This window comes from Dreissena polymorpha, chromosome 6 (assembly GCF_020536995.1).
Source record: "Dreissena polymorpha isolate Duluth1 chromosome 6, UMN_Dpol_1.0, whole genome shotgun sequence".
Taxonomy (NCBI): Eukaryota; Metazoa; Mollusca; class Bivalvia; order Myida; family Dreissenidae; genus Dreissena; species Dreissena polymorpha.
The window spans coordinates 18,825,518-18,853,513 of NC_068360.1; the positions used below are offsets into that span (position 1 = coordinate 18,825,518).

General features: G+C 35.2%; 1 protein-coding gene across 7 annotated transcripts in view; it reads left to right on the plus strand.

Moving 5' to 3' along the window:
• Positions 1-2,913: 2,913 nt before the first annotated feature.
• Positions 2,914-27,996, plus strand: part of LOC127834432 (uncharacterized) — a 35,521-nt gene continuing 10,438 nt past the window's right edge. The window contains exon 1 of one of the 7 annotated variants that reach the window (XM_052360269.1): positions 2,914-2,990. The gene's annotated coding sequence lies outside the window, so the exon portion shown is untranslated. Of the gene's footprint in view, positions 2,991-14,358; positions 14,767-17,648; positions 17,672-23,940; positions 24,066-27,996 lie in introns of those variants that run through there. The other 6 variants (XM_052360271.1, XM_052360270.1, XM_052360273.1 and 3 more) reach the window with 6 other exon arrangements.

Consider the following 27,996-nt stretch of genomic DNA (forward strand, 5'->3'; position numbering starts at 1 on the left):
TGTGTGAGGGCTCCATACGGAAGAATCATATTCAACCTGTGGTCTAACCATGGTCTTGTATGCGAGATTGCGAATGTTGGAATTTCTCCTCTGTATGTTCCTGCGGAGAAAACCAAGAGATTTTTTAGCGTTATTTGTAATTCTATTTATATGGGTGTTCCAGGAAAGGTCTTTTGAAATGTCCACACCTAAGTATTTTGCATTGTCAACAGTTTCTTATATTTGTCCATGGAGCCTGTAATTAAAAGAGAATTTTGATTTATTTCTGGTTATGTTAAAAACTTGACATTTACTTGGGTTGAACTCCATGTCCCAAAGATGTTCCCATTTCATTAGTTTATCTAGATCTTCTTGTAGAGTGTGGCAGTCATGCATATTGTTGATTGTAAGGTATACGGCCGTGTCATTTGCAAATAAGCGAACTTGAGAGGTAATAGACTTAGGTAAGTCGTTTATATACAGAAGAAAAAGTAACGGACCAAGCACAGACCTTTGTGGTACCCCGGATGTCACTGGTATCTCGGATGATAGTTCTCCATCTAGAGCAACCCGTTGGGTGCGACCTATAAGGAATGATTTGATCCATGAGAAAGTATATTTATCCACACCATGTTCCTGTAATTTGAAAAGCAGTTTAAGATGGTTCACTTTGTCGAACGCTTTGCTGAAATCAAGCAATATTAGATCAGTTTGTTTTCCAGATGTCATATTTCGTGCCAGGTCATCAATGAGTTGTAGAAGTTGTGTTTCGCAGGAACGCTTTTCTCTGAAACCATGCTGTAAGTCATTAAGTATGTTATATTTATTGAAATGAGCTGAAAGATAAGAAGCAACTATATGTTCTAAGGATTTACATAAAATACAGGTGAGAGATAGGTCTGTAATTTGCTGGGTCTTCTTTGTTCCCTTTATTGAACAGCGGTATTACATTTGCAGATGTCCATACTTTCAGGAGAATTCCGGTGTCCAAGGATTTCTGAAAAAGGAGTGTTATTATTGGAGAAATTTCTGAACTTAATTCTTTTAGAACAAGAGGTTTGATGTTGTCGTGACCTGCTGCCTTGTCTGGTTTAAGATTGGATAGCAACTTCTGCACCCCATTGACACTGACTGTGATCTTTGGCATTGTTGGAAATTTTCTGAAAGATGAAGATGAAATTTCATTAAGATTTCTGAATAAGGAGAGGCATGATTGAGAAAGGGTAAGGGGGGGACAAAGGTGTGAAAACGGATTGGAACTGTTGGTTCAACACATTGGCCCTTTCTTGATTCACTGAAGTTGATTTTCCTGATACATTGTCAAAAAGAGTAGAAATACCTTGAGCGTCTTGTCTGGAGTTTTTTAAGAGACTATACAGTTTCTTCGGATTAAAGTTGGATCTGTTTTCTTGGACGTCAGGGTCTTCAATGCCTAAAATAGACTCTATATATTTATTATAAGCAATTTTGGTATTTCGTTTGATAAGGTTTTAAAAATTTAGGAACATATTTCTGGTCTTATGAGCTCCATTGTTTTTGAGTCTGAAATAAATTGTATCTCTTTTTCTCATTAGTCGTTTTATTGGTTGGGTAATCCATGGTAATGATCTTCTTGTACCTGTAGTTTTTGAGGGAATAAATTGTTTAATACCAGTTGATATCTCATCTGAAAAAATTGACCAAAGTTCTTCTACCGAGGTACTTTCACCTTTTTCAAGCACCCTGTCACTCACTCCTTTCATGTGGGTTTTGAAGGAAACCCAGTCCTCCTTTCTATACAGCGGTACAACCCTGAGTTTCTGTTTTGTTAATTTTGGTTTTAGATCTGAAATAAAAGATACAATATCATGGTCTGAAATGCCTGGGAGAGTCTTTACAGAGTTAACAAGAGTATGATTAGAGGTCAGGAAAAGGTCCAAGATGTTGTTTCCTCTTGTGTTTTCAGTCACCATTTGAGTAATGTTAAAATCTGCAAGCAAATCAATAAAATCATCATAAAGTTTTACATTACTACATCCAGGATTAATTGTGGGTCTGTGTTCTGTATATCTTGAACTTAGTAAACTGAAAGTTAATCGCTACACATCATAAGTTTATTAACAGTTTTGGTTAGATGGTCATTCCACAAAATTTAACAAATCCAAGATGACTGTACGTTTGCCATCTTTATCTTATCATAGGAAAGTTGATCTTTGGATTAGTCCATTTTTGAATATTTATCATTAGACGGTTCGTGTACTTCGAGTAAAAATTAAAGAAATACTTTCAAATACCAATGTTTAGTAAAGACAGCCATCAGTTTGCCATTTTGAATTAGAATAGGGGAGTGATATTTAACGCATTACTAATTCTTATGAATGTTAAACGTGGGAAGAAGTAGTTCGTGTGACAACTTTTTTCACCAACCGATCAATCAGCCAACCAACATGGTGACACGTGTGTCCTCCCGTCAAACTTTGTCTGTTAGTTTATAATAACTATGTTGATAATTTCAATGATGTTGAAAGCAGATTTTACTGTACTGTGTATGTGATAGCTCTTAAATATCGTTTGACATGCATCTCCTTAAATCATAGTCGATGTTGTGCTTATACGCATGTGGTGATTTATGGGTGCCTGAATTTCTCTACACACGAGGGCATTAATTTTGTAATTGACTAACCCAAGGGGTAATGTGATTAAGAATGATATACATAATTCATACAACTTAAATCAAAACGTATCGCTTATCTGTAGCAAAAATGTTACAAAAATCCGATTACATTAAATATTCTCTTCTTTTGATATAAATGTTCAAGTGATATAATGTTGCATGAAAGGTACATTTAAACAAACACCTATAGATTACATTGTAATCTATAGGTCTTTAATTTAAATTAACTAATATTGCGCCCATGTGTTTATGGTTTTAGTCGTACTGTTTTGAACTGCAGCGCCGTTGTGACCTCACACCCTAATGCCGAATTCCGCTTCCGGTTCATCGCTGAATTTTTGACAAGTCGGATAATTAGGTAAGTGTTTTGAAGTTCGGTCGTATTTATCTACAATAAAAAACATGTGCAGGTAAAACAATAACAATGTGCTGTAATTCTTTTTACATTAAAACGAACATAGATTTGTTTTAATGAAAGCTGGATTGCATGTCGTGACATATTTGTCATTTAGCGCTGTCATTTAAATTAAAATATTTATGAGTAACCTCCCTTGATAATAATTATAATGGATTTCGACGATACTGGAAGTGCTATGTCAAACCACTGCATATGATTTATTTTCTCTAAGCATAATTTAAGATAAAATGGTACAAACAAATTAAATGAAGTGACATAGAATTGGTATTTTGAGTTGTCTGCTAGTCCATATAAACGGACTCACAGAGCCTTTGATAAATTTTGCTTTGACAGCTCTGGAGTGGGAATTCATATGCTCCCCTTCATAAAGTTCAACACAACCTCAGTTCTCCTCAGCTGATCTGTGCCCATCCCTAAACAGATGTCTTTCGAGACAAATTAAGAAAAGCTATGAATAAACTTAAAAAACACATTTAATTTATGTATCATTTGTATACACCCTAAAAACACAATGATGTTTCAACAAACTATTCTTGTGGACATTTTATATTTTATGTTGAAATTTGGAACAGTGTAATGTTCTACATTATTATCTACTTATAAAGCTACATCACAATTAGTTAATGCCATGGCCAACAAAGCTCTCTAGATGTAGATTTTCTTGGCGAGTTCTGCAACCCGTAATGATGCTTAAGTTATAAAATATTTAACAATAGCAGGCCTTGAAGAATATTTCCGGAGCCACTCGCCCTGCAGGGCGAGTAGGCCTGACAATCCACCCGCCCTTCACTTTAATCTTCTAGCCCTGCATTGGAAAAAAATATACAATCAGGGATCATATTTTTTTCGGTTTTGTCAGTCCTAGACCGATTAGGGTCATGAAACACCGATTGAAAATCCCAAAGAGTCGATCCGATTCTGTTTGCTAAAATTCCCATGTCATGAAATCGATTACGCAGTGCACATGCTAGCATACCCTAATTACATTCTTATCTCGATTTGGTGTGATAAACCATTCACTGCAGTCTCTAAACCGGTCAGGACCAGTCTATTGCACGTCAGCCGACTAGTATCAGCGTCTGACCCCAAACAACGAAGATTCGCGCGGTTGTGAATTAGTCAAGCGTGAATAACCCAGTATCAATATCAATCGATAATTTCACTGGCTTATACCTAGCACACTAATCAGTCCGTTATGTGTGCTTGTCCACGATAAAATCGTTGACAGTTACTTCGGAGATTAAAACCTTGATGTTATTCTCGTGGGAATTGTGCATTTCATGCATGATACACTTTACTTTCATAAAAACAAAGAAGAAAATCGGATGTTGTGCAATAATTGTGGACGGACCTTATACACTGAAAGCACGCCCTGTAACTAAACAATACATGCCGATTCATTTTCCACCAGCGTAATAATCTGGCAATAAATGAATGAAAGTTGCGGTTTTGATTGACAGAACAGCCGAAAGTTATTTTTATGGGCGGAACTTCACATAAAATAGTACAAAAGAAAAATAATATACATTGTATAAATGTTTAGTAAAAATCAGGCTAGAATCGAAATAATTCGTGTACTTTATTGTTTGTTGTTGAATAACCCACTACTGGAAGTTAAGATGCGTGGTTTTTAATCACTCGTGCTTTGCACTCGTGATTTAATCCCTACGCATTTTAACTATCGGCCGTGGTTTATTCAACAAAAAAACTACACTGTAACTCCAATATAGCGCGGTCAATGGGGTCCAAGCCGCGAAACAGCGTTATAACGGATCCGCGTTATAGGTTTTGAGCTCATTAACTGCAGGGCGCTATAAAAAAAAAACAGGTATAGAATAGCCTACAGTACACTCCACGCGTTTTCCCCAAAAAACGCGCTCCCTCCGCGGGATTTTTCTGCTAGCGAGTGTTCACGCGGCGTTGGAAGAGCGAGGAGAACTCGATAAAACGCTCGGCGTTACGCCGCGTTCGCTAATTCCCGCGGCGTGTATTACTTTAGGCTAGTCGGTAAATGCAGACACCTTCCGTTCTTATCAGTGATCGCCGCGCAACGCCGCGTTAGCAGTGTGCTACTGGGCATTCCAAAAAATAAAAACATTGTTATAATAAATTGTTTAAATACTGTAGTACATGTATAAAAAGATAATTGTATAGAAAATTAATACGTATAAAAATTATGTTTTTTAATTCACAGGTACGTCTACAATATGAATTAGTCTAATATAATACATTTGACAAATTAATATTTAAATCATAACACATACGACACAAGAATAAATGTTCCGTAAAATTTCCAAATGAGAATAATAATTAGTAATCCGAAACACACTACGATTTTTAATTGTTAACACGACTTTTACAAATGCTTCCAATATACAGTCATGTATATTTCCCGACAAAAGCGCGCGAAAATTATGCTGCAATGTACAAGGTCAAGGTACAATGTATACTCCTGCAAAGCGTGCGTGTATTGATTTTTTTGATACAAACTTTGTAGCGCAGAGAACATTGTTGATTTCGGTTAAAAGTTTCTTTGGTATTTATTAACGAAATTATATCGCGAATAAGTTGATATTTCCTCTAAAATAATTTCAAATCGAACACGCCGAATCTTTATCGTTACGGTATTTTAGTAGAGTAATTATTTTAACACTAATTGTACTGTAAACTGATTACAGAAGACATCTGGGCGGAACTGGATTTTAAGTGTTTGACGTTATGAAAACACGCAAAGCTTGTCTACTGACCTATTGTGTAGACTGCTGTATTCGGTGTTTTGACAAAAGGGATTAACATGTGTGAATGTCACTCTGCCGATTTGGTCCATAATTACTGGTAAACATTGTTTAGAATGTCGACGCAACAAGAATATAACTGTGAATATTAAATGCAATTATCAACTCAATAGTTACCACCTTTTAGCAATCAATGGAATAACCTACAAACAAAGAGAAAATCAATGCATTAGCGAGCAGAGAATAGACTTTGTTCCGACAATTAAAACCATTCCTTATGCATTCGTTGAACGTGTTTACTTGAGTAAGTTATGCCTTTAGACAGGAAGCGGCTTTTCTTTGATTACGTCAAACTGTCAATTCACACAGATTTGCGAGATTTTTAGGGTCCTTGGTCATTTGTATACATGTTCATTATAGAAAATCACCTGCTAACATGAAAACTTTGGATTAAATTATCAAAATAAAAACAATGTTGCAAACTTTGTTTATATTAATTGGTAAGTATTAGTTAAAAGACGACGTTTTGTGTGTCGTAAATCAACGAGTTTTCTATACAACCACAACTACTTCTACAACCACGTCGGGATCGATCTATCTTGGTTGTTTTTTTTTAATTGTAAATATTATACTACATGTACATGTATGTACTTGTAATAAATGTAATTTTATTTGAAAATCAGGAAGTCAAACAAAATTAAATTGATCGTTATCTCGTAAAACGCGGAGTTTCCCCCGCGTTGCCAACGCCGAGGGCCGCCGCGTCGGTTTATCAGTTTTGCCGATCGTTAACCGCCGCGTCCAAAATCATGCAAACGCCGCGTATAGCGGGATTTTCTTAATCTCCCTCCAGGTCGAAACCCGCGGAGTATGGAGGGAAATTGGGGAAAACGCGTGGAGTGTACTGTATAATATAGGTCATGTATATTGCCATGCTGTGTTGACGCAAATACATGCATATAAACCGAATCGTATCAATAACAGTATACATACCGCTTTTCTTATGTGCACATTTATCCGATAATCCAATAAAATTGCAACATCACTTAAAAATAATAATCTTGAACATTAATGACAATATATGTTTAAGAAATTCGTAAACACAACCGTACGCATATATGCCATTTTCAGAAGTGTTAAGAGTACAGTGCATTATGGGGCAGAGATTTCATAGGACGAGCGACTTTAAATTTAGATTGAATGCAAAACGACTCATGTACAAAAATTGTTTTATTGCGTCATACGCATGCAAAAAACGTGTTTCCCGGGGACTTTCTGATACCGCGCGAAAATGAAAGTGAAACTCTGTTAACAATTGCCGGTACACTGCGTTCGCATGTAAATATATTGTCTGCATTATTTAATTTCTTATACACGAACTGAAAGATTAAATGACATAATACTAGAATGATAATGAAATGACAGAAAAAGTTGTTTTTTACAGTAGGCAGTATATTTCACAGCCGCTCATTTAATATAGTCAAACTGCAACCATATCAAAATAAGAATGTTTCAATCGTTTTGAATTACTTGAATTGTATAACTATCCCGCTTGCACTTAACTTATGGAAATTATCGCACTGAACCGCTCTGATGAGGAATACATGTAATAAACACTGACACGCGAGTTTTTCACACCTTTATTGACATAGCACAACAGATTAACCCCAATTAGCTGTCGGTGTTGTTTAACCTCGAGGCGATTATAATCGGTTCAACGGACGGTTGAATAAAGCAATCAACATGACTGTGATTGCCGCCATCTTTGAATTGTCTGACAATACATGAAGTTGCATAATACGGATTTGAATCAGAAATCAAATGGAAGGTTGGAGAAAAAATGGGATCCAAGCACCCTCCGCGTTATATTGGATTCAGCGTTATAACGGAGCGCTTTATATTGGAGTTACAGTGTATAACGTACACAAATTGTTTTTCAACTATTTGGTTTTATTATTGCCAGTAGCCAACCTACGCACAGACATTTGTTACATTCAATGCATGTGTGTAAGCTATTATCGAGTCGACAATGATTTAAAACATCGGTATAGACTTAAACAGATTAATAATATTGACAACGATGAAAAGTCAGATATAACAGTTATCGAAACAACAATGAAATAGCTAATGATAAAACCAATTGAGAAAAGTCGTATGTTCCGTTTAAAAAAATGCTTAAGGCAATTGAACTTGTACATTATTATACCCTCTTCATGAATGGCAAAATCAAAGGTATATATTTTAACGTAATTTGTCATAATTCCGGATAAAAATTTTCGGACACTTTTTCCCCATTTAAATCCAGACAGATTGATGTTGCTGGAAAATATGACCCCTGCATACAATATATATATCTCAGGGCCCTCAATCTATCAAATCTCGGCTGCACTCCCCCACCTGAAAAGTATACTTTTTTCCCCTTTTGGGTGGAGAAATTCCCACTTTTTTTTTTTTTTTTAATAGAAAGATGTGTCTCATGATTATTATATCTCAATTCTATTTCAATTTAATCTTTTCAAACATACTAAATAATGAAAAATGCAATGAATATAGTGCAAACATGTACACATGAAATAATGAGAGAGTAAGTAAAAAAATCCCCCAAAAAGGGAAACGCCACGAAAATTCCCCCTCCTGAGGGCTGCGGACCCCTTCCCCCAAAGTAGTGTGAGGGCCCTGTATCTATATTTATAGTTATGATCAACCAGAACCTTTTTAACCTACGTAACAAAGTGACACTAAACTGCAAACAAATTAACTACATTATCTGATGGATTTTATTTGCTTTCCTTGCGTTTTTTGCACCTGTTTCCTTTTCTCAATACTTTCCGCTTCTCGTTTTGATGACCTTTCTTTCTGTTCCCTGTCTCCACCACCTTGCAGATATTTTAAAATAGAACCCTTTTCCATGCTGAGTTTTAATATTTCAGACGAACTTTTACTGAAAGACACGCTTGATTGACAAATGGTTACAATATGGTAAATTTTGGCTAAGGCTTCTGATCACGAATTACTCTGTTTATTAATAATTATTGTTTCTGTTTGTTTTTATTTAAATATAAGAAGTATTATAATTAACCAGTTATATATTATTTTTTTATTGATATTTACATTTAAATGAAATTTTATTCTTCACGGAATGACCAATATTTTTAACTGTTTTTTTTTTCATTTTTAATCGATTAGCTAAGAGCACTGACACCTACTAAAAGAGCGCAGCCGATTTTGAGAATTATTTTTACTGTGCCCGTGACGTCATTTTTCATTGTCAAAACGAAAGTGCAGTTTCTTTGTGTACTAAACCTATGTTTTGTTCAATCGAAAAATTGTTCGCAATTTGTATCGATGTGGCAGGAGTTCTGGAACTGAATTTATATTTCTCAACTTGAAAAACAGCACTCGCCCGATCGGTCGAGTATTTAACAAACTTCACTCGCCCGACCGTCAACTTCACTCGCATATGCTAGCAGTCAAGTGGATTCTTCAAGGCCTGAATAGTATGTTCTTATTTCACATTTTGATTGATATTACAAGCAGACCAGCAGAAGGTCTGTAATATAATTTAATATAAGAAAAGCTGTTGGTGTACTGTGACCTAACCGTTAGCGTCACTTTAAGTTGGCAATATCGCGACAGTTGTACAATATGGTAAATAAAAAGCAACTATTTTGTGCATAAATGGTACCATTTGCATGGTTTTGTGATTTAGACAGCAGGGGTTCTGAAATGAGCTGTCCAAGTTGTCCGAGTCGTCAATTTCCCCTTCCAGACAAGCAGTTTTTCAAAGCTGGCTTGTCCGAGGACAAGTTCAATTTCCGTGGTAAACATTTTTTGAGAACGAAACTACTCCATTTTCCGAAAATCATAAACTAAAGTTTATATAAAAAGCTAATATCAGTCTGCGGACTGGCACACGTTTTCAACTGCAAGGTAGGTAATTTTCCGATACTCATTATTTAATGTAGTAAACCAGTCCACGCGTATATAGCAACAGCCAATCACGCATAGGATAAAAATTTTAGTAGAGAAACCAGGGCACATGTGTATAGCAACAGCCAATCACGCATAAGATAACATTTTTCGTACATTGCAAATGGCCGCATACATGTTTTACCGACATGCAGCAAACATTAGATGGATTTTTTAAATAAAACCACTTCAACGTCAAGCCATCATGACGTGAATCAGACCATTGATAAAATCAGTTCGGTGTCGGAGAAGAAGAGAAAAACAAAGTATCAGTGATTTTTTTTGCTTTTTTGTTTACAGCCTGTGTCATTTGGATTGGGAAAATTAGCGCCAAAAACCATGAAATTGGGAAAAATAGCTTGATAAACCATGAAATTGGGAAACATTAAGCATTATAAATATAATTATAAGAACAGAATTACAATTGTAAAGTGCATGTTTGACAGCATTTTTATATTATAAAGTGCTGCTTTAATGTCTTCTTACAATGAAGACAACGTTTAGTTAATATCCTTCCACATGCATATTAAACTTGCAATAATCTATAGATTCTTAAATACACCATTTAATCATAACCTCTTTAAGAGTATTAATTTAATTCAGCATTTTTTAAATTAAATACCATATGTTGAAAAGATCAACAAATATTAACAAACACGCTTTATGGTTCTTGCTGTGTTTATGATGTATTAAATGTAGTTAAAATAATTTATTTAATTTGTTTACCTTTCAATATCTTGATTTTGACATCCTCAGTTCAATAATATTTCAGGAAACTGTACAGCGTGACAAACATAATAAAGCAGAATATGCATATGAATCTGATTATACACAGATCCACTAACCTATAAATCAAATCATGTTTGTCTCTTTCCATTTTCGAACGATACTCTGACATCTTAAATGCTTTAACTTTGTGAGTAGACTGAACTCCAATTTTCCAACACTGATTTCCACGACGCTCATTCACTGTGCAGATTTCTAATAAATATATTTATTTATTGTTCAAACGTAGTATTTTGCGTTAATTTACACACACATTAAATTATTCCCTAATAACCATATGATATCCGTTGTTAATTTGAATGTTATTTATCATTTTCGCTGCTCATCGCAAATTTCTCATCTGCTTGCCGCCATCTTGGACCTGTGTAAAAACAGGCATACTCAATTGGGATTCATTGACTATCGTCGGTATCCTCCGCAATATACAGAGAGATGTGTGGATAGCAACGTAAAATCGTATTCGGCTACATTCGCGAACAATACGTAAGTCAGTTGTCGTTTGGCGATGACTTGACAAGCTCGATCGGCACTCACTCTACGAAATTATCCCTAAATGACATTGTAATCTTATTGGCTTTATTAGGAAAATTTGGTCATTTTTTGGGAAATTTCGGTCAGATTTTTGGGAAAAAACGTCGATTTTTGCAATTGGAAAGCAGCCGAATATCGGCGGTAATTTTTGGCAAAATAAATCACTGAGTATGAATATGATTTAGCCTACGACGCCAAGCGGAAACGAGAATTTGTTGAGCCTTGACTAATCAATTTCCCTTGGCTTGAAAACGTTGCCGGTGTATGTAAATGTAAACTTTGTAAGGAGTTTCCTTTATTAGCGGATAATTATATAATTATAATGAGCGGAGATTATTTCATTTCAAGTGAATTTTCTAGTCATGTTGAGATTATTAAATATCTGAGATGGTATCATGTGTGACTTAAAACTGTTATTATAATATATGCACATTTTGTTCATGTGAATTTTCTAGTTAACTATGTTTATAAGTTAAAATAGAAGTTAACAAAAGTGCATGTTTGTATTATTTGCTTAATAAGTTATAATCTTTTCCTTTATCTATCTTTAAAGTATGGACAAGTACTTCTTTGGTACGGACAAGTGAATTTGTGGGTCCAACTTGTCTGTGGACAAGTAGACTCTTTAAATATTTCAGAACCCCTGAACAGGTGGAAGTTTTGCAGTTTCATTGTTCTTTAATCCTTATCCCTTGCATTAGTGACTGATACAATATTGCACCTTTGGAAAATAGACTGCACATTGCAACTCTCAGCAACCCTTTAGGTAATAAAGCTCAGAGTTGAATTATTGCAACTTAGTTGTCTTCCAATACCAAAAAGTATGTTAATCTGTATTTCCTCTCCTCTTGATGAATTATCTACTTAACTGTATATGCAATATTGTTATTTTTAAGGCAAATTGAATGACCATCATGGCAAACTCTTAAGTCAGATTGGATTTTTTTATTGCCAAGGGCTCAGACTTCCATGTTTTTTGCGCAGACTGTTTTCCTGTAGGATATCTTGCTTAAATTGAAACTGGTATTAACTGAGAAAATGTATGAAAAATTATGTTGTATGAGAGCTTTTGTTTCTTCTATTATATATGCCTTCAAAAGGTCTCAGTTCAAACAAACAAAATGACTGTCTGTTTAGTATTTTTATTTTGTTGTTGCCAACTTTAATACAATGTATTATTGAAAAAAACCACTATGAAAACACTATTTATTTAAAGAATAATGACCTAATCTTCCCACTGTTCTTACAAATTTATCAGACACTCAAATATATTGTACATGTATATTATGCAAATTGATGATGCATAAGAATTGTTTATTCCATCAAAGCAGACCATGATGTCAAAGAAATATATTAAATATGCAGCGATTATTTTTTTTTACCCAATTGAAATTTAAAAAGTACTTTTACTGCCCAAATTGGGAACAATTAGCGCCAAAACTCGTGAAACATTCAGAAAAGTTGTGTTGTTAAATCTTCAAATTGGGAACTATGTGTCTTTGAAATTGCTTGATACTTTTTGTTTTCTTATTGCACAAACCCATCTAAATATTTTAATGCTCCCAGTAGGGTGGCATATAGCAGTTGAACTGTCCGTCAGTCAGTATGTGTGTATGTCAGTTATGTCCGTCCGTCCGAAAAAAAACTTTAACATTGTCCATAACTTTTGCATTATTGAAGATAGAAACTTGATATTTGGCATGCATGTGTATCTCATGAAGCTGGACATTTTGAGTGGTGGAAGGTCAAGGTCATCCTTCAAGATCAAAGGTCAAAAAAAATTAATTCAAAGCGGCGTTCTCATAAAGCTGCACATTTTGAGTGATGGAAGTTCAATGTCAAGGTCATCCTTCAAGGTCAAAGCTCAAAAATAACTAAATTCAAAGCGGCGTTCTCATGAAGCTGCACATTTTGAGTGGTGGAAGTTCAAGTTCAAGGTCATTCTTCAAGGTCAAAGGTAAAAAAAATTATTATTTCAAAGCGGCGCAATAGGGGGCATTGTGTTTCTGACAAACACATCTCTTGTTTTAAATGCCTTTATGCTGAAAAGTAAAGTTTCAGTGCTCATTGTATTTGTTCAGTTGCAGATCATGCTTTTTATGCCCCCGGTAGGGTGGCATATAGCATTTGAACTGTCCGTCCGAAAACTTTTACATTGGCCATAACTTTTGTAATATTCATGATAGCAACTTGATATTTGGCATGCATGTGTATCTCATGGAGCTGCACATTTTGTGTGGTGAAAGGTCAAGGTCATCCTTCAAGGTCAAAGGTCAAATATATGGCTTCAAAGCGGCGCAGAAGGGTGCATTGTGTTTCACAAACACAGCTCTTGTTTCTTTCAGGACTCCTACTTTTTCCTTTGGGACTCCTACTTTTTGCAAGTAAGGAATCCCTGGACCCCTGTTTTTAAATTGTATTGAGACCCCTGAAGGCCACTTCTCCAAAGAGAATATCTTTCAAATGTGTTGGCAATATTCAAGTTTACCCGTTTTTTTCCTTCCTTAGGTTTGTCGAGAATTTTTTCTCTGAAAATGTTAGGCTAGGCCCTTTCCCCAAATCAAGACAATAAGCATAGGTACAATTTTGTATTATTATTTATTTACATTCCTTGACAGTGTTAATAGAGATCTTTCCCAATGGGTGTAATTTCTCTACTCAGAAAGCAGACATGACATTTTCTCAGATAAGCCAAATAATCAATCTGCAATCAATGGATTTTAACTAAACACAACACCCTATAAATACACACTGATCTGACAACATACAGTCAATCTCTGAACCACAAGAATCAGGCCTGTATGAAGGCAAATGGATCCAATCTTTATTTTAACAACATGATATTTGATATATCTTATTATCTCAAATGGAGATAACTAAATAGATTTAACAATCTCCTCACCCCCATTTGGTTTCCTGTTTGTGTCAGCCAAATTTGCAATTGAGAAAGCGTCACATTTCTTTTGAAGTTCAATGTTTTTGTGGCGACATTTAATTGCAATCCAATAATTTAATGAGACATTGTTTACATATTTAAATAAGATTTTTTCAAATTGAAAGGAGAACACCTTTTGATCAACCAAATTACTTGCATTTTAAAATGTTTCGCGATGCACCTTGTAATTTTGTATTCTAAAATCCCAAGAAAGTATTCAATGGTCATTTAATATGTGAATCTCTTGTGTTATTGAATGGTGTGGGTGACACATTATTCTGTCTATACACCTTCTGTATATTTACCTGTGGTTTGTACGCATCAATGGGCAGTTATCTTCTTCCTACTACATTGTACTATCATTTAAATCAACCACAACCCTGGTCCTTGTGATTAAAATTGTGTTTATCCTTTGATCATTTTATCTGAATGGTGATACAATTAAAGTGATAATTATAATTTGCATGCGTGTGGGTGTTTTGTTTTGAAGGACAAAGTAAGTTTTACGTTTCTGTTTGAAATTGATAAGTATTACAAAGTTTAGAGGGAAATGCAATTTTGTATATAGCCATAAACTTGTGATAAATAGATACAGGTAAATTTGTTTTCAAAAGCAAAATAAGGTTAAAGTTTGAATTTGACATGGATATGGTTTGAGGAACAAAATGTAGGCTTGATTTCTTATTTGACATTATAGATATTTCATTTATTAGGAACACTTGTCGATGGCTTGGTGATTTATACAGTTTTGTGAATGCAGGTATAATAGCTCATTCTTCATTCATTCTGAAACTTGATTCATGTATTAATGTAGTGTTAGTGTTGTGAATAGTTTTGTATTTCATGAATATTTTTTAAGCTTTCTACATGTACATGTATCATGTCTCAAATAGATTTATTAGCAAGGTTATCAAGCTTTCGTCAAAATTTAGGCATTTTCTTTTGCATTTCTGTAAACCTACAAATACAACTATATTTTCATATTAAAAGGTCTAGGTTTTGCAGATGTGGGTATTTTTGTAAATGATTTTTACGGGAAAAAATGGCAGTGGGGGTGGGGGGGGGGGGCAAAATTTCTAACTCATTCCCAATCTTAAAAAAAAAAAAATTTAATTCAATAGATTTTCCTGGAGTTAAAGAGGGTAATTTTCACTATTGCAGCACATGACTGTATACTGGAGTTATAGAGTCATGGACACTTTAGTTAAAGGTCCATATTTCTCATTTGGGAGATTTTATTGAGTTACCAGGCCATCCTTAAAAAATTGTTTGTTTGGCATAACCCGACCCAGGTAAATGTGCGTGGGTCGGTAGGTAGGGATTTTATTATTTTTTTGTAAAATTTTTTTTCTGACATTGAACTCCGACATATACCAAACTGAAAGGTAATTATCAAATAAAGCTCCAAGTCTTCTGCCTCATGAAAGGAAATTGGTAAATATTTTTCTGCACCGTCCGTATCACCGCACGTGTATTCGTAAGTCTATTTTTTCTATAAAGAACTTCGAAAATATAATATAATCGACGAAAAATACTTTATCCGAAAACGACAGTCCGAAAAATTGTACGCATTTTGCACATTAAATAAAATGTGCATATCGTTTGACTACAGAAAATGAAAACAAGTAACAGGGCAAATACGTAATTAATATACTATGTGGTTGACATATTACTTTACAATAGCATAGTTTGTGAGTAAAAAACAACAAAGTAATTATAACATTTTAATTTCAATCAAGAACTGAAAGGTGCAACATCTTCGACATGTAACTAATTATTTAATTATCATCCTTTAATTCAGATCGATACAGTGTAGTCAGTAGAAATTTGTAAAGTGATCAGCTTACAAATAATTTATTGAGTGTTACGCTTCTTTTCATTTGCTTATTTTTTATACAACTTTTGCCATCGGCCGTTATATTGTAGGCATACGACAATATCAACTGTGTATTTTATTATCTGCGCATGAATGACCCAATATTACCCGATAGCGAACTCAATGTTGATTGGCCAGCTACCATATGCGCTTCAAATTGTTCATGTGAACAAAGATAAAAACAGTTTAAAAAAACACTCCGGATTAAAATGGCAGATGTTTTCAATGAAATTTAACAAGATTTAAGCATATTCGCAAATTATATTTTTCTTGAGCCAAATTCGCTATACTTTCGCAAATGGCGAATGACAGCGCGAGCCCTGTAATAGTGAGCATTTATTCCAATAATAACACATTCACAATGCTCGCGCTGTCGTTCGCCATTTGAGTCATTTGGGAAACTATTGAGAATTCGGCTCAAGAAAAATCTTTATTGCGAAAATGCGAAAATCTAGAATTATTTCGTTGAAAACATCCGTCATTTTAATCGGGACTGGTTTTCTATATATGTCTCTTTGTTTCAATGCAAGTGTTCGCAATTCAAACAGTGAACGAAACCCGGTCTGTACCCGATTAGACATTGCTTGACCTTGTTGTTAATGAAGTGCACATGGTAGCTGGCCAATTAGCATTGAGCTCGCTTACACATGACATGACGTTGTCGAATGAAACGTGAGAACGGGTTGAGCTATCGGATAATATTGGGTCATTCATGCGCAGATGTTGTATAATTTGAATACACATTTAATATCGCCGTCTGCCTCCAAAATAGCGACCGGTCAAAAAGTCGTATAAAGAGATAATTAGCAAATGAAACTAAAAAGTGACAATACCCGTCAATAAATATTTCTAAGCTGACCACTTTTTATCTTTCTACCGAATATTTACCGATCTGAATGAAAGAGTGATAACTAAATAATTAGTTATATGGCGATAATATTACGCATCTCTGCCGATTGCCGAATTGAATTGAACGGTGATAATTAACTTGTTTTTTTACTCCCAAACTATCCTGAACGACAGCAGCGTATTTTAATTAAAGGGATACGAGAAAAACAGGAGCGGTTTAATTGTATTTAAAGTCTAATTAATCGCATATGCATTTGTCAAATAAATAGGCGACTCAAATAAATACCGGTACGCGTTTTGTTCATTGCTATCTCCTTGAAAGAGCATTCAATTAAATGACGCAAATAACCGGAAAGGATAAAAAGCGGAAAGGAAAAATTTAGCGGAAAGAAGTTTCGGCGAGCAAACAAAAATTTTTTTTGGAAAGTAACAAAAAAAAAATTCAGTCGGGCCGATTTTAATGGGTCGGTCGGGTTATGCCAAACAAAAGAATTTTTAAGGATGGCCCCATAGATTTTCAACCTATGCATTACCTATTCAAACAAGTCATAGTGTACTTGGTGTAAATCCTGTTAATATTATATAATTTTCTTAAGACAGATTTTTCGCAGGAGTGCTGGAAAATATTTTTTCCAAATTATGTACTTTCTACACATTTGTAAATGTAATTTGCAAATTGTAAAATCAGTTTTAATGTTAACTGTCTTAAAGCAATATGAATCTGCTGGTTGAGGGTGTGTCCTTGATTCAGAACATGTTACTTTGTTGTCAAGAATTACAACTTGTCAGTGGTCCTGTCAATAGATACAATTTAAAATGAATAAGTGTTGAACTGTCTTCAGTTTAAATAGCATGTCTTCAGGCCTTGCACAGTAGGCCTAAATCACATGCATGTTAGAAAGTACTTCATAATACATGCAGTGGTTTCTACATAATGCAGGTTAGTGGATTTGTGTTTCTTAATAGTTCTAGTGGATTAAAGTTTCTTTATATTTCAATATTTCAATTTATGTGTGTCAAATTTATTGAATGTGGTGGCAAATATCTCTATTGAGAGGGGATGTTTTACTTTGGTCAGAAGTTAAGGGTCACTGTTAGACATAAAATGGCTATGCATATCGACTAGAGTTCTTTTGCCAAAAATGTATTTATGATTGGATTAATGGAGTGATATAATAATTAATATGTGCATGTTGAAAGCTCATACGATGGTGTTCTGTCAGTATTGGTCGGTGACTCATACTGAATGATGTATGAGAATGTGCACTTATGCCAGACATCAGTGTCTTATGATGAGAGATATTTGCATGTAATGGCATATTGAGGCTGGTATTTGTCTAAGAATTGTAGCAAATTGCATGTTTTATTCAAGTTAAAAGACCGCATATTTTGTGACAGCGCTCTTCTTGTAAAAAAGCTGCACAGGCTTAAGAATATTTTTTACCCTTACCCACTCGGAAGCAAAGTGTACATGGTTAAGTGCAAACAGCATAAAACCAGAACAGCCTGCGAGTTACTCGCAGTCTGTTCAGGTTTTATGCTGTTTGCTGCTCATCAGTGCCTAAGGATTTGAATTGGAGCCTTTAAAACATTAAATATAGTAAGAAAGGTATTTAATGAAATTTAACTTTCTAAGGGACTAAATATGCTTAAAAATATGTATCTAAGTGGTAAAGGGTTAAAGATAATGGTCAATACACATGAACACAAAGTATTTTTATTGCTTATTTTATGGTTGGGGTTCAGATCATGGCTTGATGATTACTGTTGTACTGATTTTTTCTGAAATTTCTGACTGCAATAATGCCTTAAAGAAAATAATACAGAGACAAGCTTAGGGTCAAACAGACATAAAATATGTGAAAACGTCTTATTCACTTCCTTACACGCCTGTTTATCTGTATTTAAGCATAGATAAAGGGGCTGCTGTGTTGAACATGCTTGGTGACAGAGTAATGTTGTTGACTATATATGGTTCAACTGCCCTAATAACCAACTTACCTGATAAAACAATGAACCTTGTTCAGCATTGCAACTTTTATTATCCCCACGCTCCGAATTGGAGCGGGGGTATTATGTGGTTATCTCCGCCGTCCGTCCGTCCTGGCCACTATCACCTCCTACACTATTAGCACAAGAACCTTGAAACTTACACACATGGTAGCTTATAATGAACACATGTTCGACAGTGCAGTACTTGAAATTTTGATCTGACCCCAGTGGGTCAAAAGTTGCGGCATGGGGATACATTTTCTAGTTTCATTTACAACATAATCGTGCTTGTGCAGAATACCAATTTTATATCATTGGAGCAGTACAACTTATTTCAAGTGCAATGATTTGGTTTAAAATTTGACTGTAAGGGGGCATTAAATGGAAAATTAGATTGCAGAAGAAAATAGACATGAAATATAAAACCGTTCGGTAAATGTAATTTTCATTATTAATATACCTATTATACCATAATACAACTTTTATCGGTTCCTCTTTAAAAGTCATTATACACCCATTATACCATAATTTACAACTTTTATTGGTTCCTACATGTATTTAATATTCATTATACACCCATTATACCTTAATACAACTTTTATCAGTTCCCACCCATTGACTGGAAATTATAAACTTGTGTAAGGCTTTCTGTGAAGATTTAACAATCTTGTTTAATGCCCACCTCTCTCTTTACCATTATGTTAAGGGATTAACATAGATCAGCCTTGCTTTTAACTGCTGATACTGTCTTTCTGTTAAGCAGAGCTTTGGTTTAAACTTAAGCAGTTTGAATGTCCTTTGATTGACAATTGACATTTTTGTTGTTGTATTACAAGTTTGTGTTTCGGTGATATTTATAATATTACATATTGGAAATAGGTCAAAAGCTGGGTAAACATTTAATGTTTTATATTCAGCATGAATAAGTTGCAAGATTATATGAATGTTTCAAGAATATTTAGCCTAATTTTTTGCTCCCCTTTAACAATATTTTGTACTTGGACCGGGAGAATTATGTTATAGCAACATTTTTATGTTTGGACATACATGTACAGCCAACGCAGAACAAACGTATGTCGCTATCCGCAGTGGCAAAGCGAAACCAGTCGATGCCGCGTCTGCTGTTGAAGCCGCGTCAGTATGCGGCAGCAAGTCGCATTTTCGCCGCAAAGCATCGCATCTGTCCGCCGAGGCAAGCAACATGTTGCGATCCGCGACATGATGCAGAGTCGATGTGCATAATAAAATAAAAAATCTTTGTAAAATGATTAGTTACATGTAGTTAACAAATTTTAAAAGAACAATTATAATAATACTTAAAATCATTATAAATTTATTGTGCGCGGATTGTTTGAGCATATACATGAAAGCATAGTTAATGTGTCTGGCCAATTAAGTTTGTTTCCCGCCCGTAGTGTATGTATTTCACACATAAACAAGGTCACGTAATTATGTTTTCGCACATACAAGTGGTCAAGGCTCTAGCATATGGTGGATTTATAAATTAATTGCATGTTGTTTTTGCTATTATATTTTAGCTGAGAAAATTAGCGGTTTGAAGCCACATCAATAATCGAGACGGTGAAGACGTATTTGTTGTTTTGTTAATTAGCAGCTTATTATAACTATTGTTTGAATATGCGTATATAAACTTGTTTCATTTTGTTCATATTATACAGTTAATATCGCTGCTAATTACCCGATAATCCCTTATATTCCAGTTTTAAAGCAAATGCTGGTAAATATTTACGATACACAAACATTCTCCATATTTCTTAAGTATCAAATACATTTTGGCATTTGTTACTATTTAAAGAGATGATGAAATAACGTCTAATGGGGCGGTTTTTTTTCCACTGAACACGCGATTTACGCCTGACGTGATGTTCATGTATTTATACTACACAAAATACACCCACACTTTCCAAACGACGTTCTACATGTCTGCATAATTTTCGCGCGCTTTTTATGAGACAAAGGATATTTTAGCACTGTGTATTTAACGCTAGAATTTGCCAAAGATCGCGTTAGCATTAAAATTTGGAAGTGTGTTTCGGATTACAAATTTAATAATGATAATTTGAGATTCAAACGAAACATTTACAGTTGTGCGTAATTAATTCAACGATAATTTGTTAAAGTGCATTGCATGTCATATCCTTTATTAATACATGAAAATAATAATTATGAAATTAGCGTAAATCTAGGTTTCTACGCTACACATATGTACATGTAGGTGGATATCTTTTCACTCGATCCGCCGCATACGTATGCGGCGGATTTATTCCGCGAAAGCACGCAAGGTTAATATAGACATGGCGTTGTTGCGCAGATCGATGCCGAGTGCCTCGGCGATACGCCGCGTGATTACACGACTCACCCGCCGAGTACTAAGATTTTGTCCGTGTTTGTGTTAAAAGAAACACTGCCATAAAATGTTATTTTTAGCTTGACTGTTTTTGGAGAGGTATTGTCATAGCCAGCGAGTCTGCTGTCCGTGTCGTGCTAAAACCTTAACATTGGCTCTAAAATCAAAGTGCTTCCACCTACAACATTGAAACTTCATATGTAGCTGCGCCTTGATGAGTTCTGCATGTCACACCCATTTTTGGGTCACTAGGTCAAGGTCACTGTGACCTCTAATATTCTTCTGACAAGCTTTAATTTATTGAAAACTGCACCCGCAGCTGAGCGTTGGCACCCGCTATGTGGTGCTCTTGTTTTTAAATTGTGTTTACATGTACACCTTATATATGTGCAGGTATTTTTTTGGCAGCCTGGGGTAAACAAGTACAGATATAACTCATTTACAATAAATGTGGATATTCAAAGCAAGTATATACAATGTTATTACTTTAGTTGAAACAAAAAAATTGAAGATAAATCAAAGACTAGAATTTAAATTCAGAAGAAGCAATATCATCAGATAATCTAGAAAATAAAAGTTTTAATGCAAATACTGTTCTGCTGTTTAGCAGAAAACTAATTCATGTCCACAAGATAGAGGTGTGATTTTTCCTCCATTTTGCTGATCTCCTCCCTTTCAATGTCAAACTTATTTGAAAATCATTTTAAGCTCATCTATTTGTGGAAAAAAAATTATGAGCTATTGTCATCACCTTGACGTCGGCGTCGCCGTCCGGTTAAGTTTTGCGTTTAGGTCCACTTTTTTCAGAAAGTATCAATGCTATTGCATTCAAACTTGGTACACTTACTTACTATCATAAGGGGACTGGGCAGGCAAAGTTAGATAACTCTGGCATGCATTTTGACTGAATTATGTGCCCTTTTTATACTTAGAAAATTGAAAATTTTGGTTAAGTTTTGCGTTTAGGTCCACTTTTTTCAGAAAGTATCAATGCTATTGCATTCAAACTTGGTACACTTACTTACTATCATGAGGGGACTGGGCAGGCAAAGTTAGATAACTCTGGCGTGCATTTTGACAGAATTATGTGCCCTTTTTATACTTAGAAAATTGAAAATTTTGGTTAAGTTTTGTGTTTAGGTCCATTTTATTCCTTAAGTATCAAAGCTATTGCTTTCATACTTGCAACCCTTACTAACTATCATAAGGGGACTGTGCAGGCAAAGTAATGTAACTCTGACTGGCATTTTGACAGAATTATGTGCCCTTTTTATACTTAGAAAATTTAAAATTTGGTTATGTTTTGTGTTTAGGTCCACTTTATTCCTACAGTATCAAAGCTATTGCTTTCATACTTGCAACACTTATTAACTATCGTAAGGGGACTGTGCAGGCAAAGTTATGTAACTCTGAATGGCATTTGGACGGAATTATGGGCCCTTTTTACTAAGAAAATTGAAAGTTTGGTTAAGTTTTGTGTTTTGGTCCACTTTACCCCTAAAATATCATAGATATTGCTTTCATACTTGGAACACTCGCAAACTATCATAAGGGTACAGTAAAAGGACAAGTTGCATAACTCTGGATGTCATTTTTACGGAATTATGGCCCTTTTTTGACTTAGTAACTTTGAATATATGGTTAAATTTTGTGTTTTGATCCACTTTACTTCTTAAGTATCAAGGCTATTGCTTTCAAACTTCAAATACTTTCATGCTATCATGAGGTTACTGTACCTGGCAAGTTGAATTTTACCTTGACCTTTGAATGACCTTGACCCCATCGCACCCAAGAATCCCCCCCCCCCCCACCCCCCCCTCCCCCCACCCGAATCCCCCCCCCCTAATTTTTTTTTTTTAAGATCATCTCACAAATTACAACCACACCCTCAAACTATACCCCCCACCTCACCCCCCATTTTTTTTTTTTTAATCGGTTAAAAAACACAAATATTTATTTTTATTATTTTATGTTTGAAATACCGTCCAACCATCGCACCCAAGAATCCCCACTCCCACCCCCACCCCACCCCCCACCCGGCCCCCCCAGATTTTTTTTTTCCTTTTTTTCGCATTTTTGGAAGATAATGTAATAAATGTCCACACCCCCACACAATGCACCCCTCTTCACTCCACCCCTCCCTCCCTCCTTTGTGATTGAAAATGAGAGTCCCTTCACCTTTAAAAAGAAAATAGATGAGCGGTCTGCACCCGCAAGGCGGTGCTCTTGTTTTTAACTTTGTTTGATCTGTATGCAATTGAGAAGTTTAGTTGAACCTCATTTGGGTGGGTCGGGCTTTTTACTCCCCTAAAGTGGTTCTTAAATCACACACCCCGCCTCAATTTTGAAAACAATCTGTACCATTCTGTTCCTTGGCAAATGCATTACAGACTACCATGTAGCAGTAAAGCTTGCTGGCACTGTAAAGTTTGCTGTAAAAGTACTCAGGAAAGCTAAAGGGAAATGGCCCTGGACTAATTGGAAGATCACAGGCCACATTACTTGTGTGGGGATAGGTCATAAATGTATTTCTATGGCAATTACCCCCACCTCTGATTCAAGTAGGATAGTTGTCAGTTAATGCCATAAGTGAGTCATACTGATAATACCAGGCTTGTCGAAAATGAAAAAAATCTGCCGGTCATCCAAACAGGCATTTCAGAAAATATGCCAGTCCTGAAAAAAATTAGCCGGGCCGAAAACAACAACAAAACTATGTACATTAACATAAACCCTTTATTTAGCTCAACAAGCCACTGCTGGCACAGTGCTTTATCCTAATAAGATAACAGTTTTTCGGTGTTAATCAATTCATCATGATAGCCTGGACAATCTTCTTCAATTTCCATATCTTCTTCAGTGTCACACAGTTAAGCAATCTCCTTTTTGAAGTTAGGGATTATAACAACGTAAACTAAAGTAAGAAGAAGTATCGAAAATAAAATTGCGGTAAACGGACACTATCCTGTACAAGGTAAAATTATAACATTTTTGGAGACCTAAGACGAGTGCATGTTATAAAGATATCACTAGAACATTGTTTATATTTAATAAACAACCGTTTTAAAGCCATGCTCATAAAGAAATTCATATTTTAATGTCCTTATCTACTTGAAAAATCTTTTTTTGTTAGAACGCAGTTGCCGATTTTGCGAACATCAAAACAATGAGCAATTTCATTTTCATGATGAAGTAAGGGATTTGCTTTTCGAATTCTCAACTTTGAAACAAAATTATTTGTTTTCATTCATTTCACATTTTGCCGGTTGTCAGGACCGACATTCTTGTTAAACCTGCCTGACCAAATGGAAATCTGCCGGTCAGGACCGGCGGACCGGCAGTTTCGCCAAGCCTGTAATACCATACTTATATAACGACATACTTATGCCATTATGTCATAGGTATAATGGCATAATGTATGTCTTTACCGGATAGTGATAATACCATATTTATCCAATAACATACTTATGCCATTATGTCGTATTAGTATAGTTGCATAAGTATGCCATTACTGATACTAATGATACCATATAAGTATGTCATTATATGGTATGGCATCAGTAATGACATACTTATGCCACTTCACTAATGACTGAGGCATATGTTACATGTCATTACTGATGCCATACCATATCAATGACATACTTATGCCATTATGTCATTAGTGTAGTGGCATAAGTATGTCATTACTGATACTAATGATACCATATATTGACATACTTATGCAATTATGTCATTAGTGTAGTGACATAAGTATGTCATTACTGATACCATACCATATAATGACATATTTAGATGTATGCCATTATGTGATAAGTATAAATTGGCATATGTATGTCATACACAGGAACTGTGTAAGCTAACTGACTGTTATGTTGATGTGACTGATGTACTGTAGAAAACTTCGAAAAATACAAACAAGCAAACATACGTTGCCCATATATTGCTCTACTACACTTCACAAAAAGGCTTTTTAATTAATGGGGTATTCTATATTGTGTCTAGAACCTGATGTTTTCTATGCTTTTGAAAGTGTCCTTTACTATGTAATGGGCAAAATAAATGCATATGTGTTAATACAATCATGTTCAATGACCAAGAAGTACTTCATTTAATGCTACATCAGAATTCATGTAATGTTATCTTACTTAATTGCTAGCACACGTTCATAGACTCAGATTTTCTACTATCACGTTACAAAAATGTATGGGCATGAATAAATAAGGGTACAAAAATCGCATTGATATAACAAAACATTATGAGATCAAGTGTTTTCTTTCTCAAGATAGAAATTGATGTGCATGTAAAATAATATGTTTCACATCATGATAAACTCCAGCTTGTATGGCGTGGTCATGATATACACCTTCAAAATAGTAAAAATGTGCATAATGTCTCTTTCTTTATTTTGTTTAGTTAGTTTAAACCTATTTATTTTAGCTTGATTGCACTGAAGCCTCAGGCTTATTGAGAAGCTCTGGAGTCTGTTTATATTATGTTCACTTGTTACACCTGAAAACGTTTTATTTCACAAAACATACTTCTTTTTTTATTAAATTCTCTGACAAACCCCAATCTGAATACAAATCTAAGGATCGCAGGTTTGAATCCCAACCCAGCTACATGTAGGTAACTTGAGTGGTGACCCTGAAATTATTTTATGAGCAATTTTCTTCCTACCTGTGAATCTAGTGGGGCAGTTAACAGTTACTATGTGCACTAAGAACTGATCAACCAGCTTACTCCTAAAAAAATATAGTATGTTAACTGACCGCCATGATGTGACTTAACTCTTTACCACTTAGATATGTATGCTTATGCATTTGTAGTCCCTTAGAATGTTAAATATAACTTAAGACCTTTCCAGGGCCCTCAATCCATTTTAGGGGAATCGGGTCGCTACCCTCATGAGGAGGAATTTTCGCTGCGTTTCCCTTTTTGGGGGATTTTTTTTACTTACTCTCGCATGATTATATTTGTACATGTTTGCACTATATTCATTTCTTTGTTCATAATGAAGTATGTTTAACAAGATCAAATTCAAATAGAATTGAGCTATAATAATCATTAGACACATCTTTAAAAAAAAAAAAAAAAAATCAGGGGAATTTAAAAAAGTATTCTTTTCAGGTGGGGGACTGTGGCCGAAATTCGGCTGCAGATTTGATAGAATGAGGGCCCTGCTTTGTTACTAGATTTAAGTTTTGAAGGCTTCGTTTCCAATTAGATACTGATGAGCAGCAAACGGCATTAGACCTGAATCAATTGCGAGTGACTTGATCGCAGGTTGCACAGGTTTTATTCTGTTTGCACATACCCATTTTCACTTTTCTTCTGAGTGGCAAAGGGATAAATTCTGTTGAATGAAGTTAACAATAAAAAATAAAAGAACTAACTTATTGCTATAATCCTAGGATATTTAAAGGCGTTTCAGAGTTTCATTTATTTTTCATGACTGGTAATCAATGGTTACCTTGATACTGTAAACATCATTTAATATGTGTTTACCACAAAGTGCAATAAGCAGTTTTATCTGGATGTTTGGTTTAAAGCGCCCACTTTGAAGGTTACTTGATAAATATGAGTCAGTATTGGTCTGTAATACTGGAGTATTTAAGAATTTTACATTAGATTTTTTAGTTGACTCCGGAAGTGTATTTATCATCACATTGAAAGGGTCTTGTGCTGAACATTGTGATATAGCACAGCTTATGATACTTGTGCCTATGCCTTACCTAGTTGCAATAATTCAACTATCAGCTTTATAACCCAATGGGTTGCTGATAGTTGCAATGCGCTCTCTCTTGGCCATGGGTGCAAAATGTTATCAACAATGCAAGGGTTAAGGAACACTGAAACTGCAAGAACTTATACAAGTTTACCTATCTAAACAACAAACTCATCCAAATGGTACCATTAAAGCAAGAAATAATTGATTTTATTGACTTAGGTTTTGTTTTGTATGCTGTATCCGCCATATTGAAAAATTGACCCTTATTGACTTAGGTTTTGTTTTGTATGCTGTATCCGCCATATTGAAAAATTGACCCAATATTGGTAAGGTCGCAGTACACCAATATTTTGCATGTCGGGTTATGTGCTGCAGCCTATAAAGTCGATAACGATGTGGTATTCGATACAGAATACACCAGCGCTTCCGTTAGTGGACGTCCGGGCGTAAATTACGCCCGAAAACGGCAGTCGTACGTCCATTATGCAAATGGTGGAAGTCCCTTGGACGTCCGATAATCCACATGTATGCTGTTTGCGAATACACAACACGCACAATGTCAACAGTAAATCGGGTTATTTAGACGGTTAACTCCGCCCAAAGACCTATAGGTCTTTGCTCCGCCTAAGAGCTACAGTTTTCAATGAATTTCTCAGCGAGTGGTCAATATTGATTTTTCCAGCTGTCAATCACATGCTTCTTGATAAGCGTATCAGCCAATCAGCGCTTAGGCAGCAGAATACATGCTGACCTCACGTGAAGCTGTATACAATAATATTAGCGACCTCTGCGCTACGAAGTTTTTATTTAGCAATCAAATTTAATTAAGTCAACGCTTTCCTCGAGGAAGGATGGCGTGACATTGTACATGAAGTCTAATTTTTGCATGATTTTCATGTGTGCACGAAAAACACGGGAAATGTTTATTTGTTGCTAGAATGTTCTTAACTTTCCGTGAATAATAAAATCTGGAAATGATTTCGGATTACACGTTTGATTTATAAGCATTTGAATATACTTAAATTGAATTACGTTAATTGTATACCGATTGTCATAATGCATAATGCAACAAGTAGTTAAATAACGTGTTTTGAAATTGCCAAACTAAGCATATTGGTCTACATGCATGAATGACCTGACAAGTTATATTGCGATTCGGAATTAAGTGTACTCG